Consider the following 12,121-nt stretch of genomic DNA (forward strand, 5'->3'; position numbering starts at 1 on the left):
AAGCTTCTGACTGGTCTGTGTCACCCTCCCTTGCCTGTTAAAAATCTCACATCTCAGCCTGGTCTGTCACAGAAGCTAGAAAGAGCTGGAGGTTCGTCAGGAAGAACAGGGGCTCATCCCTCCACAGGGGCTCCGCCCAGCTACTCACTCTTGCGGGAAGCGAGGAGTGGAGCCATCCTTCCCATAAAACCCTGAGCAACAGAAGCCGGGGGTCTTATTTGATTTCTTTGATAAGATAGAATGGACATATAGCATCATATTAGTTTCAGGTGTGCAACACAATGATTTTGTATTTGTGTAGGTCAGGAGACAATCAGCACAGTAAGTCTGCCACCTGTCACCATACTGCGTTACAGACATTTTTTTTTATGCAATGAGAACTTTTAAGGTCTTCTCTCGGCAACTTTCGACTACACCGTGCGGTATTAACGACGTTCAACACGACGTATTTACTTTATAGCTGGCGCCGTGCACCTTTGGACCCCCTTCTCCCATCCCCCACCTCTGGCAACCACCAGCCCATCTGTGTTCTGCATCTACGTGTTTAGGGCTTTGTTTGGTTTTGTTTTAGATTCCACATATAAGTGGGATCATACACTCTTTGTCTTTCTCTGTCTGGCTTACTTCACCTTGCTTTTTTTTTTTTTTTTAGAAAAAAGGAGGACAGGAGTCTGCCCTTCTCTCCCTTCAAGAACCCACCTTGAGGGCCTGCGTTGGGGGCCAGTCGTAGCTGGGGGGACCCTGAGCAACTTACCTCACTTCTCTGGGGCATCGCCTGCTTCCCCAACTACAAAACAGCAATAACATCCTCCCGGGTAAGCACTGTGGAAACACGCGAGGACCCCCAGCTGAGGACAAGCAAAGGCTGTTGATTCAGTTTGCTGTTACAAGAGAGTAGGCCACCGGCCACCGTCCCTGGTGTTTGGCAGAGACTCAAAGGCAGGCAGAGGAGAGAGTTTGATAGTAAAAAGGGGTGGGGGAGGGGAGGCTTCAAGCGCTGATTGAAGGCTGATGGCCTGGGAAGCTGGAGGCAGGCTCGCTAGGAGTGGGGCGTTCGACGTGATCGATGAAGGGAGCTTCTATTTAACTTTCTTTGGTTGGCCCTAAGTTGGAAGCAGGGATGACAGTTGGGGAAGCTGGAAATTACTGAGCAGGTCCCCACCATTTGCAGCCAATTGTGTGGGCTTTCCAGGCTGGTGGCCACAGAGGTTGAGAGGATCAGAGCCCTATTGCCATGTCTGGCCGTGAACATCAGCATTGGTTATTGTCATTGTTATTAAAATCACTAGAACCGAGAAAGGCTAGTCATGGGTAGAGACACACGTTGAGACCAGGTCCACCTGTGGGAGAGACACCGGCCGCCTCCCAACCCCAGAGCATTCTCCTTTGTCCCAGTCTCATCAGCCAGGAGCGTGTGGGCTTCCAAGATGGGCACACAAGACAACCCACTGAGGGATGGGGAAAAATATTCAACCTTCCGTGTACTGTGATCCAAAATAAGAAAGAAATCAAAAGCTACTGACATTTCATCTATGCAGTGAGAGTCACACAGGTATATAATTTCTAAAGAATGGCACATATAATGGGCATACACGTTTCACATCTTTTTCTGGTAGGGACCACCATTACAAAGCAATACTTGCATACTGGCCAACTTGCATGGAAACCCTGGGGTTTCATACAAAAATGCTTCTTTCCGATTAGAAGTTGGATTTCTCCTAAAGACCATTCCTCAAAAACCATTTGAAGGCCCAGCTTAGCATCCCAATCCTCTGGGAAGCCCTATCGGAGAACTCCGGACCCCTTGCTAGCTACAAATTAGCCACAGATTTATCTACCGATCTACAAAGTACCTATTCAGTGATTTGTTCCGTAATTGAATGTTTCTCAAGTACTTGTCATGAGGCGTTGTGTCCCAGGCATTGCAGGGTTTATTGTCTAGGAGGAGAGGTAAGTCACAAATAAACTATAATACCAAAATCATTGAGTTGCACTTAGGAGAAACAATTCCACCAAACCGTGGGGAACACGCCTGGGCGTGTTTGTTCAGAGTCCCAGGGCTCAGAGGGCCCAATGAAACTAACTGCTCTGGGGACGGCCCTTCCCTCCTCCCTGTCCCCAGACTCCTTCTTAGTTTTGCTCAGGGACCCCACACCTTCCCAAGGACAGCTCTGTTGGGAATGCTGAGGCCGGGAAATGCTCTTCTCAAATGTACAAGAACCTCGCTCGGGTACTTGGTATGCCCAAGCTTCTGTTTTATCTATATCTGCAACTTTTTTTTTTTTTTTTACTACTGCTGACACAACGTTACATTAGTTCCAGGTGCGAGGCACAGTGATTGGTTAAGTTTCTACACTGTTGTGTTCACTACCAGCCTAGCTGTCCCTTTCACCACACCACCCCATGACAATACCATGACAATACTATATTTCTCGGGCCACGCCTTTTATCCTCACGACTTCTCCGTTCCATGACGGGAAGTCTGTGTCTCCCACCCACCTTGACCCATTTTGCCCATCCCCTCTGGCAACCATCAGTTTGCTCTCTGTATTTATAGGTCTGATTCTGCTTTTTGTTTGTTTATTCATTGGGGGTTTTCTTAGATTCCACAGATGAGTGAAATCATATGATAGTTGTCTTTCTCAATCTAACCTATTTCTTTGAGCATAATACCCTCTAGGCCCAGCCAAGTTGTTGCAAACGGCACAATCTCATCCTTTACACGGCTTTGTAATATTCCACCATCTGGCCTTATCCATTCATCAGTTTGAATGGTGTCAATTTGAACACTAGGTTGCTTCTGTATCTTGTCTATTATAAATAATGCTGCAATAAACATAGAAGGGCATGCAGCTTTCCAAAGTAGTGTTTTCATTTCTTGGCATAAATACCCAGTAGCGGAACTATTGGATCATAGGGTATTCTTATTTTTTGAGGAACTGCCATACTGTATATGCAACTTCCCTTAATTTAGCGAACATTTGTGACAAGCGGAAGATTGTCTGTTATTGGTTCTAAGTGAGAAAAACAGAGCAAGTGTGAATAAGGAACTCAAAAGAAACTTTTCACTGTCTGTTCATTGCCTGTTGTCCCTGTGAGTAAAAGCCCTTTTTGGACCCTTCTTGCTTTGGCTTTGGGGTGAGTGTGAGCATGTGCAGGGGACGCCGAGAAACTGGGCTTACCCTGCCGTGGGCCATCACACGCTATGTGCTGCGGTTCCTGCTCAGTCATATGAAAGGTGCGTTCATATACCCTCTGATGCTCTCATTACCTATTTACTGGCCATTGCGGACCAACAGCTTTTCTATCATCGGTGGTAGGTTGGGCTCAAGATTCACTCTGCTGGGTAGTTCCCTGCAGCCTCAGGAGGTGGCCTTTGAAACTACAGCTTCCCGGGCTAGTTTGCCGAATGCAACCACTCGTTTGGAGAAAACTCCCAGGAAAGCATCATTTCCGAGAGTCCACAGCTCCAAATACTCTGCAAATATTCTGAAAAAGAACAAGGCTCCTGGAATTCTCAAGGTGCAGACGGAATTCCCGGGAGGAATAGAAGTTGGGGGGATTCTGTCTTGGCTAGCTTTACCTTCCTTCATGGCCAAGGACATGTAAAGGGATTGTCCCCCAACCTCCGCAGACCCTGAGTCACCTTTTCCTTTAAGATTGTCCGTCGTAGTTGCTGCGAGAAGTCCAGTGTCCTCCCCCAGTAACTCCAAAGGGTAAGATTCTCTGGGGTTGGTCGTCTTCCCCTGGCTGTCCTCATGTCACCTCACGCTCAAAACCCTTGGGTTTCCAGTCAACATTTTTCCGTGTCTCGGTGCCCCCCCCCCCCCCGCTTCACTCTTTCCTCCTAACTAAAGATACAGGTCCCTGTACTCACTATGAAAGATTACCACAAACGTAAAGACTTAAAACAACACAAGTTGGTCTTCCGGTTCTGTACGTCAGAAGTCTCGCTGAACGCAGATCAAGGTGTGTGGCGGCTGCACGCCTTTCTGCGGCTTCCGGGAAAGAATCCATCTCCTCGCATTTTCCGGCTCCTGGAGGCTCCCTGCAACCCTTGCCTCACGGTCTCCCTTCCTCTGTCTTTTTTTTTTTTTTTAAAGATTTTATTTCTTTGTTTGACAGACAGAGATCACAAGTAGGCAGAGACGCAGGCAGAGAGAGGAGGAAGCAGGCTCCCTGGTGAGCAGAGAGCCCGATGCGGGGCTTGATCCCAGGACCCCGGGATCATGACCCGAGCCGAAGGCAGAGGCTTAACCGACTGAGCCACCCAGGCGTCCCCCCCCTTCCTCTGTCTTCAAGCCAGTCGGTTCAGGCTGAATTCCTGCCACCACCCCTGGCTCTCTGACTGCAGCCAGAAAGGATTCTCTATTTATGAGGACTCAGAGGATTAGATTGGACCCACCTGAAAAAATCCAGGCTAACTTCCCATCCCAGGGTCTTCAGTCTTAACCATGCCTGCAAAGTCCCTTTGCCATGTGCGTCATATATACACGGGTTGTGGGGATTAGGGTGATGGCATCTTTGTGGGGTTTGGGTGGTGCATTATTCTGCCCATCACGGTCCTACCACATGCCTCAGGCACCTCCAGCTCGAGGCAATTGTGTATAACAGAGTTCGTGAGGCAGAAGGGGAGCAAGTGAATCTGGGGGCTGAGTCGCGGGGGCTGAAAACTCCGACCCTTCCCTGCCACGGGGAACCCCTGGACTGGAACCCCTGGACTGGAACCCCTGGACTGCCATCTTGCTCCTTGGCCCTAGCCCTAGGAGGGATCCCGCCGCCAACCCCAAGAGCGCTGTTCCCCAAACTCCCATCACTCACATTCAGAGTCAGCTAGTGCCCGTCAAAACGGGGGGTGCGGCTGCACGGCTCTTCCCTGCCTCGGGGGAGTGAAGTTTGAGGCCACAGAATGTGAGCTGAGTGGGGTGGCCCCTTCCGGGCTGGGGACTTTAAGACAGCCGCCAGCCTTCCGTCCCCTTTCCGCTGTGCGAGAGCCCAAAGGGGTAACCCGCCCATCGGTACCATCACCATGAAGGTGACGGGGAAACCGCGGGGCAGATAGAGCCTCGAGACGAAAGGACCCTGGGGGTCTGAAAACACCGCGCGGAGCAGAACCACCCGCTCGCTGGGAACACCTGTCCTCCGCGCTGAAGAAAGTAATGAATTTCTACGCCCCCCAATCTTGTGGATAGATTCACCAATGTTTCCACGTTTAAGTACCAACCGCATCGTCATCTAGAGAACCTCTTTATCCAAACCAACCCTCTTCTCTTCTCAAGCAGCGACGTTCGAAACAGTAAGACCCACAGAATAATAAGGCGAATTTTATCAGACGCTTCCTATGTGTCATGCTTCGACACGTGTGTCTTGACCTGTTTCATGTTTCACTCACGTAACTTCCCTGATCTTTCACACGCACCAGCTCCCGGAGGTGGACGCCGTTACGATCACGCCCGTTGAACCAACAAGGACGGCGAGGCTCGGAGTTTCCCCTGCTGGTAGGTCCGAGAGCCAGGACCGGAACCCAAGCGGGCTAACCGGAGAATTCATGCTTTGAGCCATGCCAGGCTACCTCCTTTTTTCATGGCTCTGTTTTGGGAGCGATAGGCACCCGTGAGGCCTGTTAAGTGATTCGACTTTTTTGCAAAATACGCCCCTCCGTAGACCGCCTCATTTTTCTCAGGTTTCTCAGAGGTGTGGGCACCGCACTGGATCAAACAGTGCCCCAGAACTAAGGCTGAACTACTTTTCATCTCTACTACACAGCCGTGTGGGTCGATCTCAAAACCCCACAACAGGGAGGGGAGAGGCGTGTCAGAGAAGTCGGGGGCAGAGCCAAAGCCTCCCCTCTCCAGCGACCGTCGGCCCCAAAGCGCGCTGCTATTAACCTGCACTTTCGGAATGTCACCGCCAAATTTGCGAATGACATTTTTCTTTATTGATCTTTTTGCCTGGGAGGACGAGGAGGTGTCTCGAAGAGGAAAAGGAAAAAGACGAGACGGGACAAAGAGTGAGCATCGAGAATGATGTCACCCGATCCCAGCGCCGTATGGACTTGGGGGGGGAGGTATGTGTACAGTCGCGTCACGGCAATCAATAAAGCCCGTCCACCCACATTAATAAATAAGATGAATGAATAAATTTGACCAAAGTGCTATTTTCTTCCTACCCAGCAGATGGCTCGTACCTTAGCTGCGTGAAGGAACGGAGACTGTCCGTTCTCTTCAACCCAGCACTGGAGAGACTCTACACAACTTTCCTCCTCTCCTCGTTTCTCTGGTATTTTCAGCCTTAAATGAGTCTAGAGAAACCATGGGTGATATCGTCACATGGATGGTTTCAGGGAAGGTCAGAGGCCGGGGATCTGTCCCCAAACTGGCCCTTGGCGCCTCTGTCCAAGAGGTAGCCCCCCTGAGTGTGTGCGTGTGCCCCTGGGTGCGGGCAAATTCCTTCCTAGTTCCCTAGTTTGTGTGAGTTACCCCTTTGTCTGTATCCTCGTAGCTTCACGAGCACTCGTCTCAGTGATCCTGTCACGTCGTAGTTTTTCGTTCACGTGTCCGTCGCCAAATGGACGGCGAGAGACAATGGCACAAACGTCCTGTCTGTGTTGGACACGTTGCCGGCGGAAGCTTCACGAGGAGTATCAGCTGAGTGCGCGAGCGGATTAACGACCCCGAGAAATAAACCAACAGGCTCTGGTCTGAGTGGGTCACGCAGGCGTCCCCCAGGGGCCGTGGTGCACGTCCCGCAGCCTGAAATCTGGAGTGTTTCCACTTGTTGTGGCTGCACATCAGCCTTTCATTCTTGTGAAAAGGAATAAAGGAGATATTTGATTCTGATAGGAGGTGAAAGCCTGTTTGTATCCAACACACAGGAGAATTTCTTTTCGAGGATCTGTAAAGCCAACATCAGGACATCTGCCCTGGGTCTTCCAGCCCTATAATAGCTTCCCCAAGCTTAGAACATTCATGTCTCAACACACGCCCATCAAAGCAGGTTAGCTGACGGGCTCTGAGCTCAGAAAACCCTGATTTCCCATTATCGTCTGCCACTTCCGAGTAACTTGCTTTTACTCTTAGCATGATAGATGTGGTTTTATGTAGAACTACCTGCCTGCTGTCTGTCCTTCAATATTCCCCAGCCAGCTCACGACTTTAGCTGCAGAAAGACAGCTATGTGCACGCTACTGTGGTGGGGAAATTTCTGCTGGGAGAAAAAATCCTCCTCGAAGAAACACCAGAAACTGATGTGGACACAGATGACTTGCCTTTCTCCTGTGAGTTCTGGTTACTGCTCCCCCAGGGTAATCCCTCAGCCCACTCAGAAGTCTTAGCAAAATTTTTGGTTGTGCTCATTGGTTTGGGTTTACAGTTGTCCTTTCCGCTTTAAAAAGAAAAATCCATTTTAGGGTTTCCTGGGTGGCTGTCGTTGGGCATCTGCCTTCAGCTCTGGTCATGATCCTGGGGTCCTGGGATCGAGCCCCGCATCGGGCTCCTTGCTTAGCAGGAAGCCTGCTTCTCCCTCTTCCAGTCCCTCTGCTTGTGTTCCCTCTCTCTCTGTGTCTCTCACTGTCAAATAAATAAATAAAATCTTTTAAAAAATCAATTTTGTTGAGGTGTGAATTACATATAACAAAAGGTGTCAGTTTTAAATGTATGTGTCAGTGCGTTTTAACAAATACATTCACTCCTATAACAATGTCCCTTTCAAGATAAAGAACGTATTCTTTTATTTATCCAGTGACCTATTTACTTTTTTTAAAAATAAAAATTATATACATTTGGGTGTGCAACATAATCTAATATACATACACATAGCGAAATCATTACTACAGTCAAGCTATTTAACATACCTTCTCACATCGTTACCTTTTTGTGTATAAAAGCACCTGAAATCTACACTTTTAACGAATTTCCTGTATTCTATGCAGCATCACAAATTGCACTCATTATGCTGTACCTTGGATCTCCAGACTTATTCATCCTACGTAACTGTAACTTTGTATCCCTGGACCAACATCTCCCTGTTTTCCCCATCTCCCACCCCTATCAACTACTATTTTTATCTCTGCTTCTATGCACTTCACTTTTTGAATTGCTCTAGTAAGTGAGCTCAGGCAGTCATTTCTACTTCTCTGTCTGACTGTTTCATTTAGCATAACATTCCCCAGGTTTGTCCATACTGTCGCAAATGTTGGCATCCTCTTACAAGATAGAGAATATTTCATCACTCCCCAAAAGTTCCCTCATGCCCTTCTGTGGTCAATGACTCCAGCCCCAGGAGGACACTCATTTGTCTTCTTTATCAAAAAAAAAAAAAGAAGAAGAAGAAGAAGGAGGAGGAGGAGGAGGAGGAGGAGGAGGAGGAGGAGGTGGAGGAGGAGGAGGGGAGGGGGAGGAGAAGAAGAAGAAGGAACAATACATACTTTGTTTCTGATCTGGCTGGCTTCTTTGACATAGAATAATTATTTCGACATTCATTCATATTGTAGCATGCATCAGTAATTCATTCCTTTTTTCTTGCTAAGTAATATTCCATTGTATGGAGACAGACCAATTTCTTTATCTATTCATCTGCTGATGGAAATCAGGCTGTTTCCAGTTTGGGCTAGCGAGCATGAAACTGCTGAGAACATCCACCGAGTCTTTCTGTGGCCCCATGTTTTTATTTCTCTTGGGTAAATGCCTAGGAGGAAATCACCCGCAGGTACAGTGAATGTATGTTTAACTTCATCAGAAACAGCAAAACTGGCTTTGAGAGTGGCTGTACCATTGTACGTCCCAACAGCAACATACGGGACATTCCGTTCTACATCCTCACCGATGCCTTCGTACTGTAAGTCTCTTTCCTCTTAGCCATTTTAAAGGGTACGAAATGGTATCTAATTACAATTTTAAATTTCACCGTGACGAATGATGATAAACATCTATCTTTTCATACGCTTGTAGGTCATCCATAAATCTTCCTTCACGAAATATGTGTTCAAGTCTTTTCCCCAGTTTTTGATGGATTGTGTACTATTTCACTGAGTTGTAAGAGTTCCCCCCATTATATGTTTGAGACACAAATTCCACTCTTCCGTGTATTTGGCGGTAGGGAGTGACTTGCCCTATCCTAGTTATCAGAGCTACTTATCCTAATTACTGGAAGCTTCTTGTCCACAAAGTTATGTGACCTGAATGTGGCTGACACCTGCTGCATTAGTTAGGGCTCTAGGCTTCGTTTCTGGGAGAAAGGAGGTATGGTCTGGAACGTTCTCATTCTTTTAAATCTGACTTCTGAACACAGCAGGAAGGAAGGAAGGGAAGGTAGGAATAAAGAAAAGGATATTCTAGGGAGTAATTACCTACCTACAACCCCCACTGGGTTCTGGGCAGGGCTATTATAGTCACTCAGGCTAACAGATTAAATATTCTTTGACTTGGACTGACTTTCTGCCTTATGGGTTCTACCACGTCCAGAAAATGGAATGTCTGTCCTGGCGCCCCCTGATTCATGGGAGGAGAGACCATGGCTCCTTCTTCCATAATGATCTTTCCAGGTCTCCTCTACCCCCTTTTAACTAAATAATGTGACCAACCATTGAGGGTAGAAAACAGAAGTGGAATGAGCCACATGTTGTGGGTCTGCTGTTGGATTACCTTGTGTTTCCCAAGAGGAACAGTCCTGGTGTCCAATTAGTTGGGGTTTCCAACCCAGAGCAGCAGAGAAGGGACGTCTGTCTTTTTTCCATAGCATCCATCCAAGCCTCATTGTACTCCTCGGAGCTATAAAGAAGAGTGGGCTGTAGTCACGTCACCCTCCAAGAAAAGGATTAACGTATTTGGAGACCTCAAACTTATTCAAATCAAACTAATCCCCTGGACCAAATGGGAAAGGAGAAGGAGAGGCAGTGTGGGGGGGGGAGAATGGGGACTTTAGGATCACTGGAGGCCACAAAGGGGAGGACGGTGGATGGGGCAGGTTTTAAGTTGAGTTTTGCTGGTCCTTTGTGTTTCAGCGCCGGCCCCAGGTAGCAAACGGAGGAAATGGGGATGAGGGGATCAGGAGGTCCTGATGTAAGGAAGAGCCAGGGCATCATGGGAAGATGGTGTCTATTCAACATCCCCGTATCACATGTCGGTACCCACCTGGTTCCCAATCATTAAGCCCGAAGAGCTCAATTTGCCTGCAGCGGAACTCTCTCCCCATCCCTGCTACAACCCCCACTGCCCCTCTTGCGAAATGTCTCTGTGTTGCAGAGCTCAGGAGGCAGGAAGAGGAAGTCACAGAGGAAGGAGTACATTGTCTGTTGAATGCCTTTCTCCAGAAGTCGTGCGAGGTGCCTGTCTTCTAGAGTCCTTGGCTTCGTTCTTCTAGAGTCCTTGGCTTCAAAAACTCTGCGGATCACAATAGCCTACTCGTTGTCTCAGGCCATGCTCCAGAAACCCTCAGGAGGGGGCTTACCATCGTCCACACCCGAAGCTGAGGCTCACAGAGGTCATGGGCTTTGCCCAAGGTCACCCATTAAGTGGAAGAGTGTGGGTCAGAACGCAGGTCTCCGGTCCCGCGGACAAGAGATGAGTCCCGTGTTGATTGCTTGGACGGACAGGCTGGTGGAATGGAATCTGCTTTTTCCAGAAGTAGACTAACAAAGGAGCAAAAAGACTCAAACCTCCGCCGGTTCGTGCCATTAAACAGAAGGGAAGGAACAACATGGACATGAAGGCCTCTAGGAATCAACAGTTAACCTAATTCTGGTTCCCCAATTTGAGAAATTCCTCAAGTGTCTCTACTTCAAATTGAATAATTTTCCAATTTCTTTCTCAAGGTAATTTTTTAAACTACTGATTTTTATGGGCTTAAGCATGTGAAAAGCCGACTACTGTATGTCTTTTTAATTAGATCCTTTACATGATAATTAAAATCTCTCTTTGCATCATAGCTATTCTTAAACTCTGCAGTAATGTTCCTCTGGCTAGAAGTTAGCTGACCATCTGGAAGCAATAAAATATCTTAACCTTAAAATGCAAACTGTCAGTTAGAGATACCACAAATTAGACCCACCCGTCATTGCTCTAATGGGTAAATGCCAGGCTCCCTCCTTCATTCTGTTTAATCAGGAAACTGCAGGATCTCCCAATTGGAACAGGAATTTTGAAAGTCAAATAGTCCTTTCTCCTTTGGATTTTCAGAACAAATCCTGACCAGGCCATCCCGTGAATGGTCCTGGGGGATACAGGCATACGGCTCACCAGAAAGAAGTTGGGAGGCTGTTTTTAGAAGGTTCTGCTGAAGTCCATTCATTACTGGGGGCCGGAGACCAAGACTGGCCTTGGTGGTCCAAGGGGGGAATAAATTCTGACTAGAAGCTTGGGAAGGGTTTGTATGCAGAAGGGATGTAAGCAGGAACCAGCACGAGAATGAATTGTGAATGAGGGGATCATAGGCCCAGGTAAAATGGTGGGAAGGAAGAAAGCTTCCGATGTGGTACCCTGGAATTCTTCCAACCGATTCAATTTTATATCAGTTAAACGTAAGGGCAGACTGGTGGAAGTAGCATGATCAATACAGTTGCTAACTCAGAGATATATTTTATTTATGCTAATGGTGGTGATTTCCTTGACCCTCTAGAACCACCCCCCTTCAGATGTTCCGCCATTGTTGTCTCTCATGGAGATAAACAAAGACCGAGGAAATGGGGAAAAGCACAGGCTGTTCACTCAGAACTTACTGTGGCAAGGGAGTCAGCACCGACTCGTGGGCTTGGCATAGACTCAAAGGCAGGCAGCGTGTGGGAGATGGGGATGGGGGTTGAGCTTCAGGTCGCCCTGAGGGGAGGCTGCTGGCTTGGGGAAGCTGTAGATGGGCTCATCAGGAGAAGGCATTCCATACGATTGCCCAGGGGGAGCGTAGTTCACCTCCTCTGATTGGTCCTCAATCAGAATGGGGACCGAAATTACGGAAGCTATCAGGTTTTCATCAAATCCTGGCCATTGGGGGCCAACTGTTACTGGTTGTTACCGTTTAGCTTCCTGGGCCAGTTGCTGGAAGTTAGCTGTCTGACCGCCAGGCTAAGAAATAGAAGCCTGATTCTTGGACCAGCCACTGTGCATGATTGGTTGGTTTCCTGGGTCGGTTG

This window comes from Martes martes (assembly GCF_963455335.1).
Source record: "Martes martes genome assembly, chromosome: 18".
NCBI lineage: Eukaryota > Metazoa > Chordata > Mammalia > Carnivora > Mustelidae > Martes > Martes martes.